General features: G+C 43.0%; 1 protein-coding gene across 11 annotated transcripts in view; it reads right to left on the bottom strand.

Moving 5' to 3' along the window:
- The window catches only part of CNOT4 (CCR4-NOT transcription complex subunit 4), a 79,426-nt gene extending 69,711 nt beyond the window's left edge, over positions 1-9,715 (bottom strand). For 3 of the 11 annotated variants that reach the window (XM_030478422.1, XM_030478420.1, XM_030478424.1), the window contains exon 1: positions 8,516-8,905. The gene's annotated coding sequence lies outside the window, so the exon portion shown is untranslated. Of the gene's footprint in view, positions 1-8,515; positions 8,906-9,316 lie in introns of those variants that run through there. The other 8 variants (XM_030478419.1, XM_030478421.1, XM_030478426.1 and 5 more) reach the window with 6 other exon arrangements.
- Between the last annotated feature and the right edge of the window lie 4,925 nt (positions 9,716-14,640).

Raw genomic sequence — 14,640 nt, 5'->3', positions numbered from 1 at the left:
CACTATCAGGAAGTAGGTGGAAGTTAGGCCTCTGGTTTATATCTTGTTTTATGCTGAAAAAGGCAAAGGCTGAAGCTTCCCTAAAATCTGGAATTCTGTAACACGTAATTCAAGACAACAAAAGTATCTCTTTTAGCAATTTAAATAACTGTTCGAAAAACCGCAAAGTACATCTAGTTAAAATGCAGTATCAAATAAACCCTATGATCTATCATTTCTACTGGCTGAAGAAAAACACTGACTTAGAGTTCAGTGTAAGTACAGAAAATAAGAATATTGTGCTTAGGACATCGTCTGCTTGTGACAGACAAGAACAGGATGCCACTTCAAGAAGAATCACAGACATCTGTGTCATCAGAAAATAGTACAAATGTCTATCATGTCCCAGTCACACTCAATCACACTATGGGATTATTGCTGGTTTCTAAAGAGACTATTCAGAGTTTTACTTTGGAGTGGGGGGGGACACCACCAACCAGAGAGAAACACCACCCCATAAATGTAGAACTGGAAAACAGAACAACAGAACAGAACCTCTCCCCCATGCTCACTTTTTTTCCTGAAGACACTGCTGGGACAAAAAAGAGAAATACTAGGAATTACAGGGTGAAATTCACTTCTGAAGTAGCCACTCCATTCCCAACCTTTCTACTCCTTCAGCATACATTGTATTTTTCTGTAAAATATACCTTTGATAAGGTGGACGATTACACTTAATTCTGCATTCTTTAGCCAATAAGATTGTAATCATAAAAATCAGTACAAAGCAGAGCTCAGAATTACAAGCGTTAGTATTTTAGGCAACAACTTTCAGAAATTATTGATTATGGTTCACTTTTATCAGACAAAGATAAGAAATTCTGAAATCTGCACAAATGAACATGAATGTGGAAACTACAATCACAAGATTGTCCCAATGGTAAAAGTTACATTAGAAGACACTAAGCTCTATTTCTTTGGGGCAGAAATGAGGGAGACCTTAGATTATACACAAGTTTATGTTTATTATACCTAAACACAGAAGTGTAAGGACTCCAGATAAGAATATCACGTCACTGCCTTCAAATGAAGGTTGTGTCCCCAAATGGGATAAAAACTAGAAAGTTTAAGGACTCACAAATTGAACAACAACAAGATATAACCACTTACACATAGTCCAGTCTAAACCTGGTCAAAACAAGTTGCAGTATTACAGCTGATGTCCATTTTGTATTTGCAAAAAATGGAGTTTTATTTGAAAAGTAAACCAGAGTTCAAACATTTAACCCAGAAACACTTCAGAGGATGTAAGAATTGATCTATCATTCCCTCCACATACCTGCTAGAGATCCAGAAAAGTAGTCGTTTTATGCAATATTCACTCACACCATAATTCCCATTCCAACATATCTGGTACACAAGCTACAATCTTCTGCTTCTACTTTTCAGGGAAATACGTATTTGTTACTAAACAAAAAAAGTTGAGAAAGATCAGGACCTGCATTCAGGGAAGTACCTTTATCTCAGTGGAGAACAGAATGTATAACTGCTTAAAGATAACATATATGCTGTCATAAACAAATTCTAGAGACAGTCACACACAAAGCAATTGTCTTACAAGAAAAAAAGAAAAGGAAAGGGAGAACATTAAGAAGTATCTTGGGAAAACAGCTTTCCAGGTCATCTTCTTAAAAGGCTGGGCAGAAAGGGAAAATAAATTCAGTATTCTAAAAGAAACGATGTAGTAAAATACTCAAAAGCAGAGCATCAGTTTCCAAACTTAAGTACGATGTGTAGTACTGGCTTTATATAAATTCCTTCTAGTGCTACCTCAACTATAGGGAGCTGCATTAACTCAGGCAGGTGAAGTTATGAAGTCATTTGATATGTGCAAAGCACCAAATTAAATCCCAAACAAATAATCTGTCAGACTATGACAAATATATGCTATAAAAAGCACAGAAATTCAAGTTGACCACTAAGGCACTTGCCCAGCATATTCTTTAAATGCTGTGACTTTTTAATACTAACAGAGACAGTTAATACTAACAGAAACAGTTCCACGTTTCTGCTGATCAAGAGCGGCCGAATACAGTTCCTTTAGAGAAGCCTAAGCCCAGATGAGATGCAAACTAGCCAGAACCCATATGAAATTCAAATAACTGCCTTAAGACAATGAAGAACCGCCTATTAGATTTAAATTTCTCTAAAAAACCACAGAAGGAAAAAACCCACAAAATTAAGACAATGTTAAGGAGGCCTCAGCAACATCTATGCTGACATCAGCTCTGTTTGAGGGGATGATCTAATATGTGGCTTTATAGCTAGTAAAAAAAAACCAAAAAACCACCAAACCAACCAACAACCAAAAACACATAAACACCACTACCACCAAACCAGTGACACCAAGTCCATCTCCTTTCTTGTACTTCCATACACTAGGGTCTTTCCTGAGCCCATAAATCTCAGAAAAAAATGGTACTGTCAAAAGATGCCGCACTGCACCTCTACAGAAGTTACCTTCACCACACTTTCAGAGTTGGTACACACTCAACACAGCAGAAACAGCAGCTGGTTGCTCCTCTCAACCAGCAAGTGGCTCATTTATTAAGCATGGATGACTACAGCACTTCAAGTGCCAAAAGGAACCTGCCTGTCTCACCTTGTCCTACCAAATTACGGTTGTTTGAAAACAAATTTGCTTTGACTCTACTCAATAGTTGAGCATATATATGTGCAAAAAATTTTAAAAGACTCATGGTAACTGGTATTAATGATGAGTAGAGACAGAATAAGCTTTTTACTTCTAAGTGCCTGTTTTCTTATTCTTCACTTTAATTATACTCTGTATAACTAAGCTCAAAAAAAATAAAAGCCATACCACTGAAGGCTTTCTTATAAAGATGGCTGCATGGAGTTCTCTTTTTCGTCACCAAACTCAAAAGCAGTTAACTGGTTTCCAAGAGATACTGTTGCCTACAGAACCAATTCTAAGCAGTTTCTGCCTAAGGTATGGTATTCTCTTAACACTGTCAGAAAGTCATATGGTCACACAACGCAGCTGGTTCTTACCAAGTTTCACTGTGCTATGTATTTATATAGTAGTAACCAAAGCAATAGTTCTCATACAAGGTATGACACTGCCCCACCCCCAGGGAATCACGAGCCTTAAGGTTAAATCAGAATGAGACCATGAGCAAAAGAATTAAGAAACTAATGGCTCTGAAAGGGCTCAATTAAGAGTAGAAAGCCACCACCCTGCTGAGAACATGAGAATGGACCTACCTTGAAGCATGCTTACAAGTCTAACTACTATTCAAGACAAAAATGAAACTGTAATTCAGCCAGCAGATGACACTACCCATGTGTAGAAGACAGCCTGATGAATATAAAAGCTGGTATTTCCTTAAACTCTCCAGCTGTTCCTCCATATTTTCAATGTACACTAGCAGTTATATAAAAGAAAACCAGTGTTCACCCTTGTTTCAGACTTACGACCTCATATTCTAGAACCAGTCTGCCACTAACAGCGAAACCACAACATTAATGTTAAATATATGTTTTACTAAATGAAAGTATTAGCAAAGAAACTTTCAAAGACGGGAAGAAGCTATAATTTATCAAATGTGGTTCCTCAGTTATAACTTCCTTGACCCTTAACCTAGGATGAAGTTTCACAAAACAAAAGCTTTACCTTCTTCGGCAAAGGGATTCAACTTGCTAAACCATCAACAGAAGCACATGCAAGCAGGCTCCTTCAGAGAAGCAGCAGTTATATGATAAACAGCAGTAAGATTAAGTCACTAGACAAATTGGATTAATGCTGCTGGGCCTCTCTCATTCAGACCAGTGCTTTTAACATAACTCCAACAGTTTAGGGGGCCCTACAGTTCACACTGATTGAAGGAAATGTATTCAAATTAACTGTCACTCAAGTTGACCTATAAACACTAATTTTGACCTAGCAAGTTCAGGCCTTTCATTGTATGCTAGTTTAGGAGCTCTCGGAGGACACATTTTTATGAATGAGATACTGAAGACTAATTCTAGATTTCATTCAATAATATTAAAAAAAAAAAAAAAAAAAAACACCAAACAAGGAAGAAGTCACATGTAATGGAGCAGTAGCTATTCAAAGAAAGTAGCTTCTATTTTTGCAACATCCAACAGCCCAAGGTAACTTCAACAGATCATATAGAAGTTTTAGGTCTTTGACAGGCACAGCTGTAACTACATATACCTATCATCACTCATTATATTTGGAGAGAAAGTAGAGAAAGAAGAAAAAGATAGGTGAACACTTCCTTCACACACCTAGTGATTAGTGCTATGTACTTTTTTCCTCATCCCATTTTTCTAAATTTCTAGGCTGTATTGCAAAACAGAAACTCTGAACAACAGAGCCACCACATGCTTCTCTATCTGGGACATTACCTTCATCAAAACTTCTATAACTTAAATTCCCTCAGGTAGGCAGCTCCAAAGCACACATAACTGAATTACTTCTTCCCATTCCTGCACTCAAATTTTGTTCATTTTTTTTAAAGATGGTATCTTATTGTAACATGTAATAGGAGATGGGCTTAGAAGTAACAAGATTACTCCACCTGCAAGTACAATATTTCACACTCTTGCAATTTAAATTTAATATACACCAATCTTGTGGTTTAAAATTAAAAAGATCTTGGGGATTTTGCAATTTAAAATTAACATACACCATTCAAACAGGATTCACATCAAATCTACATTGGTGATAGAAACCTGAAACCAAAACACAACATGTAGCCTGCCTTCGAATGAAGCTTGTCTGTTGAATTCAATGTTCCTGAAACAAATTGCCCAGCTTCTCACTTTTCCACTGCATTAAGTCGGGAAACTGGTAGTGAGTCTTCCTACGTAGTGTATTTTGTCCTACAACGAGAGAGATTGCTACCCTTTAAGTTATTACTTCTTTGTATCAAATTTTGCATGGAAGAAACAATTTAAGAACATCCACATTGGGAAAACCAAATGCCCCTTCTGTTAAGCAAGGAAGGGATTAGAGCTCGGTAATCTGAAACATAAGATTAGGTTGCAGTCCACCACAAGAAAGGCCTAAAAATGCGCCAAAGTAAAACCAGGGATGAAGCACTGCTTGAAAACCATAGAGTACACTCACTCCCGTCACATTTTTTGGTCACTCCTACAAAGCTCCCAAGATTCTGTTCAGAATTTGAAGAATTCATTAGAAGAAAATCAACGTCAAGAAAGGGAAGCATGCTGTCATTTTCACAGTTTCTTTCTCTATCCACTTCATCTCTTCTGAAAAAGAAGAGAACAAAATCACCACCCCAAATTCCTAGCGCTAATAATAAATGCTTGCAATCAAATAGAAGATATTGAAATGTTACCTTCCAGCAATCAAGGACTGCTAAACTGTGATGAGCGAAACACCCACAGCCCAGAAGGGGACAGTCCAAGGAACTGTGCTGCAGTAGGGGACCCTCCATCTCATAACCAAGACACTTAGAAGTACAGTTACTTTGTATCAGGTACTGCAGTCAAATGGAACCCATTTCCTATTATGCATCTGTTCCTCTTGAGATAGCAGCAAGACAGAAGAAACTGATGTTGGGATCACAGCATGTTATAAGACCACTCACAGACAGCTGAAGTTTTCCCGTCACCCTCGCAAAAAAAACCAGAACCTGATCAAAAGCAGACAGCACTGCTCAGGGCACAAGCCTCAGCCAAGAGCTAAGCTCCCTTTCCACCAAGTTCAGCAGCACATTTGCTTGATCTCTACATCCACCTTGACTTTTAACTTGGTGACTAAAAGAAATAAAAACCCTTACGCTGACCCCAACACACCTTTCTCCAGTTTGAAAACCAGCAACAGATGAAGTTCCTAACAAAATACAAAAATGACTGATTAATCATTATGAAATTAACACTAACATGTTCTGCTCCAGAATAAAACCACAGTACATAGCTTTCAGGGTACACAGAAAATGAGGAGAAGGAGTGCCACTCTCTTGGCCTGTACTCTCCTGATGGCTTTGGATGCAGGCTTCCTCAAGTTGTCAAAGCATGTGCATGAGAGCTTATGAATGTATTATTTTGCACATACATGTTTAGGAAACACTTGTAAGCTCCATTAAAATGATGGACTCCTACAAGAAATACCTTGGAGTTATCATGTTCACAGAAGAGTGAAGGAGAAGGGAAGAAAAACCAAAACAAAACCACACAAACCACCACCAAAGCTACTTGATCTTAGTACTGTGCAAAAATCACTAGTTTAAAAAATAATTATTTCCATTAAGCTGGTGTAGCCAGTCTAGTAACAATCAGAAGTCAAAAACATGTATTCTGAATGTTCACGAAATTAGTAGAATCTTTGATACAACTCTGAAGAAAACTATAAGGATTCCCTTTTCAAACTCGCACAAGAAAAATAGCATCCGACAAAACCAAGCACAAAGTTTATGGCATGACATAACAAAATCCAGTTTGATACAAACATGCACCTAACTGACCTAAATAATTTAATGCAAAAATACATACATGCTTTTACTTACAGAGGTCATATTCATATTTCCTGCTAGATACTTTCACTGCCCTCCCAATTTACTTACAGGAAGAACCAGAAGGTCTGAGCAGCATCTCAAGCCATGCCAAACCATTTGCTGCTATACTTCATTTTCCAAGCCTGGTAAGTGTTTACAGTTGCTGAAATGTTAACAAATGTTAACCAATCGCCTGAAATGAAGAAATTCCTGGACTGTTCTCCAAGAACCAGAAAAGGGGGGCACATAGAGATGGGGGGGCCTATTTATTCATAGAGCTCTGACTCCTCACCCTGTTTCTATCCAATAGAAATGGGACAAAGCAGGAAGAAAGTTACACACTGGAAAGCAAAGAAAGCATCAACATCTTTAAAGAGCTGAAACACTCAGGACATTAAAGAAAGGTAAGTTATGCAGTCTTTCACATATGCACTTAAGTTATCTCAGCAATACTACACAACTGCAAGCAAGGACAAAAGGTGGTTTGTACAACCTGAGATACCATTCACCATGTGGAAGTTGAAGAACTCTTGATCCTAGCAGTCTTGCTGAGCAAGTAATTTCTTTCCAACATGTGGTAAGGCCTATAGATCAGCCTCATCTTACCAGAACAACAAATTTACTTGTCCAGTGCCTAAGATGCAATCTATGACCAGCCACTTAGCAGTTACCTGTGCTTACAAAAACACTGTTTGAAACAATCTCATTTATTTCAGAGGTAGGCAAAATTTTGAGAAATAGTTGCCAGAGTTAAGCCTTCAGGGCCCATGCTTAAGATCATGGTCAGAGTGATTTCAAAACATTTCATTCACAAAGAATATCCTAGCTTTCCTGAACAACAGTCATGAAGGACAACAGTACCTGTTTAAAATGAATATTTTAAATTAAACAAAAAAGCCACATACTCATGTGTATCCCCTCATCAGCTTCACTAACCCAAGCATTTTATTTAGTGAGCACTGTATAGCTGTTCTTAAACTTTCTGAAGAAAAGGTACCAAGAAATTAATAGAGCACTATTCTGGATAGGCGTTAACCACCTTTTCTCTGTAAACAGACAAGCTTGTTAGGATCCTCCAAGACTCATCCATTTGAAAAGCTAATTAAGAGGCACCTGAAGAAACACACAAGTTAAAAGCAGAGATCATTTTATCATTGCATTCCCCCTCTCCAAAACAATCCTTTCCCCTAGAATGAACTTTGTTTCAATTCAGCCAAGTTCAGCTGCTAAGCATTTCTAAATGCTTGCATGTGTTCATCTTGCTTATGAAATGGAAACTCTATCACAGAATCCCAAAAGCCTAAGCTACAACACATCTCAGATCATGCACTATTAGTTACATTATCAGATGCTAGCTAGATGCAAATATACTAGAAGTATATTTGAGTATTTGTAGGCTATCTGAAACTAATTCACTCTCTCAAGACAAACTGCTATTATATTCTCTGCTCTTCATACACATGTACTTTATTTTCTTTTTTTTTTTCTAAGGAGCAAAAAGGTCTAGAAGGAATTTTATTCTTCTACATATTCGTATTTTGATATGAGCTTCTCTTCTGTTAGTGCCAGTCACCATGTTTATAAGACACATGGAGTCAAAATAAAAGGATGCTTGAGTCGAGACATTTTAAAGCCAAAACAAAATATACACAAATAAAACACAGCAAGTTAAAAATCTGTACAGGGTCAGTAAACATGTGATTGGCCACCATTAACTTCTAGGACTTTTGGGCAGAAGTAAGCTAACATCTGCAGGCCTTGAATTTCCACAGCTTTAACGAGCCGATGGGTTTTGCTTACATTAACATATGCTCTAAAGAGAATTGCTTCTCCTGTGAACTACGTACTTGATATTACCATACTGACACAAATACATAAGCCATGGACAATTAAATCCTTTCAGGTACGGTAACGAAGCATTTTAAGATAACTATCTAGCATATTTTCCCTCCCCTTTTACTGTACAGACGAAGGCATCGGCAGCTCACTTTCAGACTGGCAGGTAGAGCTGTACAACCGTCGCTGGAAGTAGGATGAGAGCCTGAATGCAGCCTTGCCATTTGCTTCTGCTAACGCACAAAATGAAAAGAGCTTCCAGGATTTTGCAAGTAGGAGACAGAAAGTTACGTACCGGTTATTTTACTGACAGACAAATCTCGGGAGGTTACACGGACCGTCCAAAATAACACCAAATATAAGAGGCTGCCATTTACCATCTGTTTGCCTCTCTCAGGAAAAAAAAAAAAGTGCAGATCACAAGAACAAATGGAGCCTGGCTCCGGGGAGGAGGAAGAAGGGGAGAGAGGAAATTTCCACGCAAATCCTAAGTGAATCACGCCACGATCCCCGCGCCCGGCCGCTCCGGCCTCCCCCGGCACAGGCGAGCGGCTCCAGGGGCACCGACCCCCCGCGCCCCCGGCCGGCGGCCCGGCCCGGCCCGGCCCGGCCCGGCCCAGCGGCTCCCCCGCGCCGCGCAGGGAGGAAATCAATACAGCCTCCCCCGGGCAGCGGCACGGACGGAGCCCCCGGCCCCGGCGCCCCCCGGGGAGGAGCCGCCCGCTCGCCCTTCCCACACGGCCCGGTGCCCTCCGCGCACGGCAGCGGCCCGGCGCGTCCCCCCCGCCGCCGCGGCTGGCACCGGGGGGTGGGCTGAGGCCTGCGCCGTCCCAGCGAAGCCTCGGCGCTCTCGTAGTCAGAGCGGCCCGGCTCCCCCCCGCCTCCTCCTCGCCTCTCCTTCCCTCCCTCCCTCCCTCCTTCCTTCCCGAGGCCGGCCTTCAGCTCGCACTCACCCGCCTTCCTCCTCTCTGCCCGGCCCGCGGTGCGTGTGCGCGGCTCTCCCTCACGCTGCCCGGCGCGGCGGTGGCGGCGGGGGCGGGCGGGTGGGTGAGCGTGCGGGGAAGGAGGCGAAGGGAAAGGAGAAGGGTGGGGAGGGAAGGAGAGAGGCGGCGAGAAAAGAGAGAAGCGGGGGGGGAGAAAACCGCAGCGACGCTCCTGGGGCGGGACCTGCGGCGGCGGCCGGCCGGGCGCTTGGGTGGCTGCTCCGACGACCTTTACGCGAGAGACCGGTAACCTCCGAGCTTGGGGCGCTCCGCTGCCAGCCCGGCCACCATCTTACATTAGGGAGACTTGCCCCGGACGCCGCCTCCCCTTGCGCTTGCGCTGCCGACAGTGGGCGGGCACCAACGGCGGGAGGGGGCGCGGGCCGCGACGGCAACGGCCGCGACGGCGCTGAGCATGACGGGACTTGTAGGCGGTGGCGCCGGCCGGGGTGGCGCGGGAGGAGGCGGTGCCCGCTGTGCGGTCCCGAGCCGGGGGGGCCGGTCCCCACCGCTACCGCTGCCGCCGCCGCCGCCGCCCGGACGCGGCCGCGGACCGCAGCCCCCTTCTCCAGGCTGGGCCGCCCCACTGCCCGGCGCCCCGCTCCGGGGAGTCCCCCGGCGTAAACCCGCTGCGCTTTCAGCCACCTGTTGCTGGCCATTAAACCTCCTCAGGTTTAACGTACCGGCGTGATTTTTTAATTATTATCTGTATTTTGTTCCCCTCTCATTGGTGCTCCTTTGGGTTCTTTTCCCCCGCCAGGTCGAACCGACCCGGTCTGCCTGCCCTCACACTACCCTCAGACCGTGCCGGCTGCGGGCTATAACGTCCGGGGAGGGGATGTCCTCCCGGAAAGTGGCTGTCCGTCAGCCAGGGCAGCTGCCGCGGCGCTTAGCTCACGCTGGATGCGGCTCCCTCGAAACTCAGCAAGGCAGCGGTTTCTCACAGCGCGTCCTTTCCCTCACACGCCGGGAGAGCGGGACTGCGCCCCGCCCTGCCACGGTCGTCGTCTACCGTCCCGCTCCCGCCACGGCCCCAGCTTTCCAGCTTTGCCGGCCTCGACCCCCGGGAAGACAGCCCCGCGCCATCTCCCCGTTTATCCTTCCCTTTTCTCCATTTTCTCTCCCCTCCCCCCCTCCCCCCCCCTTTTTTTTTCCATCCAGGCTCCAAACAGGAGGACTGGGAGTGACAGGATCGCTTGTCTAACGAGGACATCTGTTTCTGAAGGTGCAAAGTTTGGAAACCACTTCCACGTCCTCTCGGTTCCCGGGACGCTGTGCTGCTGTCCTGCCAGGCCCAGCTTCGGGTGGCCAAAGCGTCCCCTCACCTGCCCAGCACCTTCCTATGCATGGCTTTTCCCACGGTGGTGCTGCCCCTTTGATGAACAGGTTGCTGTTATTATTATTATTAGGATTTTCCAAGTCTATCTCTCATTCGGAACAGAAGCCAAAGGCACAGAAAGAGGTGTTTTCTTGGTTTTCTCTCTTCACTTAAAAAATCTAAGCGAATTCTGTTTTCATGCATAGGGGTTGTGAGTAATTTTGACAGAAGCAACTTCCTGCTCTCCTTGTCAAGTAGAGAAGTAGAGAATCTTCCCCCTGCCCAAAAGGCTTTTTCTTTTTTTTCTTTGGTCTTTGTGTTGTCAGAAACTTGCACAAACCCCATTGTTTCTGTCTCCTCTTTCTACCGCAGAAAGCCTGGCACAGGGGCCTGTTAAAACTGAACCCATAACTTTCCCTTCCTTTTTCCTGTAATCCCCGTGCCACACAAAGGACCTCATCATCTCACCTCACAGGCGAAAAGAGCACTTTTACCCACCACCTTTACAGCTCTCCAGCATCTCTCCTTGCACTGGCATCCTGAGCGCTCCAAACAGGCAGCCTCATCCTGGGTGTTTCATTATCAGTTATCTCCAGTGCATAAGCTATTACTACTTTTACCATGACAATACCCACCTGAGAATTTTACTTATTTCAGCAATGGATAGAAAAGAGAGGTGTTCATTGCAGAATACACTGGCAAAATTATTTTGTTTAGTGGCATGATGTTTTTCTTCTTCACTTACGTGTCTTAGATTTAAGTGTAATAATAGTACAGCCACGTGCAATCTGCTCATCCTACTAACAGTAAAGTGTTTTGTCTTGACATAGTGTATTCTTCTTCCTAAAACAAGTTAGCATTACCTTATGCATATTAAATTTTATATTGATATACATATATCCACAACAGGAAAGCTCTATGAATTAACTTTATCACTTCTGACTGTAGGCAAGACCCAGGTCTGCATAAACATAAGTTCTGTTTCCAGTAGTAGTCTTGTCATATGAACACAAAGGCAATGTTCTTTTGAAAACAACACATACAATGGAATATAAACACCTATAAATGTGAGAAATTCCATGGTTCTCTGCATATATATTCAACTGTAACATATATCTCTTACATATAGCTACATATTAATCAAATTCAGGTGAATATATATATATAAAATAATGTATTTCTCCAGAAGTTAATACTTTTCACATTTTCATATCAACCTATGTATAAAGCATTAGGTTCCAGAAGTACCCATTACGTTAGTAACTTATATATGTAATGTAATTGTTGACACATCTAATAGCTGGTAATGTTCCCTGTTGAATAAAAGCAAGTAGTCTGACTTGGAAAGAAAGACTAAAAATAATATACCTAAAAGCTGCAATTCTTAGGCAGAGTTGAAGCTGTTTGTTAAGTGAATTCTGTGATTTCTTTTAATCCAATATTGAGGAGTCTTTCCCTTACTAAGAGTCTGTTCATATCCCTTTGCTGAGCCCTGCATGAACACAAATTTCAGCAGCACCCAATAATAACGTAGAAAAAAATCTACATGGCTGAAGATTACTTTAGATGATGTTACTGAAGGTTACCCATAGCCCTGCTACCACCTCCGCTTTAATCTGGCAGGAATAATTCACTAGGCCATCATGTGGACATTGTAAGATTCAAGATGTCCTTAAATTAATTATTTTCTTGCCTTTAAGTAATTGTAATTGTTTTCATTAGATTAGTCTCACATAGCCGTATTTTGTCACCTTATTTGCTTCTGGAAATGTGTGCTTTTCATTTGTTTTGAATGGGTCTGATGATAACTGAGCAGGACTGTTTCTAAGAAATTGTTTCCATATCTACAAGGAAAAGCTTTCAGAATACATTTTCTTGGAAATAACCAATGTGTACTAGCTAGCGTAAAAATGTGTATCTGTGCAATCTATTTATTGTGGTTGGGCCCCGTTTCCCTGTGACTTGTTGCATACTCACTGTTGTGCATTGATTACCACCGTGTACTGGGAAGGTGTTCTTCCAGGCAATGCTGCATGGCCACTATCTCATGGAACAAATCACAGAATGGTTAAAGTTCGAAGGGACCATAAAGCTCACCCAGTTCCAAACCCCCTGCCATGGGCAGAGACACCTTCCGCTAGACCAGGTTGCTCCAAGCCCCGTCCAGCCTGGCCTTGGACACTGCCAGGGATGGGGCAGCCACAGCTTCTCTGGGCAACCTGTGCCAGTGTTTCACCACCCTTCTTCCTTATAGCTAATCTAAATCTACCATTTTTCAGTTTAAAGCCATTCCCCCTTGTCCTGTCACTACATGCCCTTGTAAAATGTCCCTCTCCAGATTTCCTGTTGGCCCCCTTTAGGTATGGGAAGGTTGCTATGAGGCCCACTGAGCCTTCTCTTCTCCAGGCTGAACAACTCCAACTCTCTCAGCCTGTCTTCGTAAGAGAGATGCTCCAACCCTCAGATCATCTTTGTGGCCTTCCTCTGGACTAACTCAACAAGTCCACATCCTTCTTGTGTTGAGGACACCAGAACTGCACACAGTACTCCAGGTGGGGTCTCACGAGAGCAGAGTAGAGGGGGAGAATCACCTCCGTTGACCTGCTGAACATGCTTCTATTGATGCAGCCCAGGATATGCTTGGCTTTCTGGGCTGTGGGCACACACTGCCCACTCATGTTGAGCTTCTCATCAGCCAACATCTCCAAGTCCTTCTCCTCAGGGCTGCTCTCAATCCATTCTCCTGTGTTTAGGATTGCCCCAACCCAGGTGCAGGATATAAGAACCTACTAAGATTCTGCAGTTTGGGGTGAAACCAAGCTATTTTCAGGACTCCACTGGTGTTAAGCCACTGCCATTTTAAAAAGCTGCCAAGCTGTATGGAGGAAACACAACTGAGATCAACAGCGAAGTGTCCTGAGAAGGGGTTAGAAAGAGACACTATGGTGGTGTACCAATACTGGCAGAAAAGGAAGAGATGGAGATTGAGTAATAACCGTGCCTGGTTGGGATGAAGAGAATTATGCCGGGGCTTTCAGGATGGTAAAGTTTGCAAAGCATCTGTAGAGGCTACAGTCTGAATATTCAGCAACAAATAAGCAATACAGCAGCACCTCTGCATTTGGACATGTGTAACCATTAGTCCCCCAGTGCTTGTCAGCAATCCAGTTGGCTTGCTGCTCACTGGATTGATGCTGGTCTACCAGTGTGTGCTGGAAATATGTGTTGTGTGTGTGTTGGTACTGAGAAAATACTTCAAGATTTGGAAACGTCTTGACCCTGAGCTGTGCTGGAAGCAGTGGCTGGACACGTGTCTATATTTCAGACTGAAAGTCAGGTTTCATAAATAGAAAAAAAAAAGGTATTTTTTCAAGCTTCTGCAAAGCCTTGTTGATTACTATGGAAAGTTCACAGATATTAATGCAGAATGATATATAATAGTTGATGACAAGTTTTTTAGAAATTCAGCCTTATTTACTGCAACAAAAATAGGAATTGCTCCCCAGACTGCAATGGATGTTAATGACGCGTCCATTCCTTTTGTCACTGTGGGAGATCCAGACATCATTTTGCTTCGCTGGCTAATGATGCCTTTTGCTGGGCAAATGTGTTGGAGAAAGGAACTGTATGACTGTTCTGAGTAACTGTAGAATAATAATGAAAGGCTTTGTTGGGAAATTGAACGGCAGGTGGAGGAGCCTTACAAACACTCTGATCAATATTTGCTGCAAGTGGCAGATGTTCATCATGTCTTGTTCAAAATCCATGACAAGGAGGAGGTGTCCATACTGCTCAGGGAAACAGGAGGAGGGATTTGTCCTGCTCTTTCTTAAATGAGAGAATACAGTGGTGAAAAATTCATGTATTATAGCCAAAGATATGAAAAAGCTGCATCTTTGTTAATGTTTTTGTGTTATTAGGGGAAAATGAGAACTTTAGTGGGATGCCTCAGCCAACTTTTGCATGATAATTTTTA

Source organism: Strigops habroptila, chromosome 3, assembly GCF_004027225.2.
Source record: "Strigops habroptila isolate Jane chromosome 3, bStrHab1.2.pri, whole genome shotgun sequence".
NCBI classification, from domain to species: Eukaryota; Metazoa; Chordata; class Aves; order Psittaciformes; family Psittacidae; genus Strigops; species Strigops habroptila.
This window is presented reverse-complemented; position numbering and strand designations above follow the sequence as displayed.